General features: G+C 39.5%; 1 non-coding gene across 1 annotated transcript; it reads right to left on the reverse strand.

The window, feature by feature from the left end:
• Window positions 1-1,696: 1,696 nt before the first annotated feature.
• On the reverse strand, window positions 1,697-1,784 carry TRNAR-UCU. Its single transcript is given in 2 exon segments — window positions 1,697-1,732; window positions 1,748-1,784. It is a non-coding gene; the product is annotated as a tRNA-Arg (tRNA).
• Window positions 1,785-2,819: the final 1,035 nt, after the last annotated feature.

The following is a 2,819-nucleotide window of genomic DNA, read 5'->3' on the forward strand; positions in this document are numbered from 1 at the left end:
AACCACCTGAAGCAATTTATACCAGAACAGATGTTTCCATTTTTTTCTTTCATTACAACAAGTAAGGAACTCTACTATGAACACAGACTATACAAAAGCAACTCTGCTGGGACTCGAACCCACAACCTTTGAATTACTACGACACCAGCTAGAAGTCCAATGCACTACCCATTGCGCCACAGAGCCCTACTACAGACGTGCGTCAGAGGACGTTGCCAGAGGATGTACAAAAGATGTAGCAAAACACACATAGAAATGGAAGCTACTATATCATGTTCTTACCAAGTTGGATTCCCAGTTTTGTCTCCTTGGTCTTATACACCCAGACTATTGTCTTCACCATATGGGATGCAATGAGTCTACTGGATGCTTTGGAACCTCTTTTACTTCCAGATGGAATCATGAAAAGATGTCTGAGGCTCTAACTGTAGAAGAGGCTTCAATGTATGCTTGTAACGTTCTTGCCACATCTAACCGACTCACTCGTTGATCTTGCTCGGAAATTAAGTTTGGAAGAACTATTTCCTGCCGCAAATGAAAGTTGGATGCCACTTTGGGGACAAACCCATGCATTGGAACTAGGACCATTCTGTCCCCCCAGAAAAGCCATAAAGGGTTCTTTAAACCCCATAGCTGCCTAGCAGGTCAAGGAAAGGTGGGGGTTAACCCCTTATGTCTGCTGAATTGGAGCTCTCATGGAAACAGTTTTGCCTCTATTAATACTTTGAAGATTAAAAAAGAGAGTTTTCTTTTGAGCTTCAGTCCTGTAGGCTTAACGAGGATGGAAAGGAAATTTCTCTATAACCACCTGAAGCATTTTAACCCAGAACAGATGTTTTCATTTTTTTCTTGCATTACAACAACAAGTAAGGAACTCTACTATGAACACAGACTATACAAAAGCGACTCGAACCCACAACCTTTGAATTACTACAACACCAGCTAGAAATCCAATGCGCTATCCATTGCGCCACAGAGCCCTACTACAGACATGGGTCAGAGGACGTTGCAAGAGGATGTACAAAAGATGTAGCAAAACACACATAGAAATGGAAGCTACTATATCATGTTCTTACCAAGTTGGATCCCCAGTTTTGACTCCTTGGTCTTATACACCCAAACTATTGTTGTCACCATACGGGATGCGATGAGTGTACTGGATGCTTTGGAACCTCTTTTACTTCCAGATGGAATCATGAAAAGATGGTCTGAGGCTCTAACTGTAGAAAAGGCTTCAATGTATGTCTGTAAGGTTCTTGCAACATCTAGCCGACTCACTCGTTGATCTTGCTCAGAAATGAAGTTTGGAAGGACTATTTCCTGCCTCAAATGAAAGTTGGATGCCACTTTGGGGACAACACCGAACATTGGAACGCGGACCATTCTGTCCCCCAGAAAAGTCCTAAAGTGTTCTTTAATCCCCATAGCTGCCTAGCAGGTCGAGGAAAGGTGGGGATTAACCCCTTATGTCTGCTGAAGTGGAGCTGTCATGGAAACAGTTTTGCCTCTATTAATACTTTGAAGATGAAAAAAGAGAGTTTTCTTTTGAGCTTCAGTCCTGGAGGCTTAACGAGGATGGAAAGGAAATTTCTCTATAACCACCTGAAGCAATTTAACCCAGATCAGATGTCTCCATTACTTCTTGCATTACAACAACAAGTGAGGAACTCTACTATGAACACAGACTATACAAAATCAACTCTGGTGGGACTCAAACCCACAACCTTTGAATTACTACAACACCAGCTAGAAGTCCAATGCGCTATCCATTGCGCCACAGAGCCCTACTACAAACATCTGTCAGAGGGCGTTGCAAGAGGATGTACAAAAGTAATAGCACATCACACATACATAACAATGGCTGCTACTATATTATTTTCTTACTGTCTTAAATGGAAGCTTAATTAGCTTTTTAGTGTGCCTGTCTGACAGATCCCATGGGGTCCATGTGCATTGTATACATCTAAGATACACCATTGGATAGATAGCCATTCATTGTACATAATAGTTATTTTTTGACTCCACAGAGCCCTACTGGAGGACTTTTTCAGAGGAACTACAGAAGTAATAGGATTTAAACACATCGGAGTAATGGCTGTCACTATGTTATCTTCCTCTCCCAGTGACAATGGTCCCTGGAACAAACAGAGAAGCTTAATCTCCCAATTAGAAACACAGACAGTAATGAAACTAATTAAAAAAACAGAGGATAGGTGTGATCGAGAGTTTTCATGTCCATACAATTTAGTCCCAAAAAATCAGCAGATTAGTACAAATTATATAATTACAGCTAAATTTCAGTGGAGCACATCTGAATGTTAGAATTTCCCTTAAAACTTAAGTAAAAAATTAGAGGATTTCAAAAAATGTTCTCCATTTTGGTCAACTATATTGGAGTCTACGCGTATTATGGAGTTAAGGTGGTTTCTGTTCATTTTTTTGGGGTGCAATGGGCTTTAAATTGCCCCAGAGCGTTACAGCTGTGTCAACTATTGTTCTTGTGCCAAAAAATCCCTCCTCTTTAGCCTCATTATTTATTTTTCCGCGCAGAAAGAAAAAACACAAACAACAACATAAAATAAAATAAAAAGTGACAGCACACAAATCATCAAATGTACTTAAAAAAAACAAAAAAAAAACACAGGTAGATAAATGCTAAATGAAATGAACAAAATTACCCTAAAAACTTTCTAAATACATGAATAAAAGAGTAGAATCTTTTATTAAAGCAAATTTCACTAATGAAATCACTTAGCTCACCCCAACAAGGGTTTTAAACCTTCACCACTGTATCCAAAAAATACAAATCTTTGGCAAGG

This window comes from Nanorana parkeri, unplaced genomic scaffold (genome assembly GCF_000935625.1).
Source record: "Nanorana parkeri isolate BGI_ZX_2015 unplaced genomic scaffold, ASM93562v1 scaffold2654, whole genome shotgun sequence".
Taxonomy (NCBI): Eukaryota; Metazoa; Chordata; class Amphibia; order Anura; family Dicroglossidae; genus Nanorana; species Nanorana parkeri.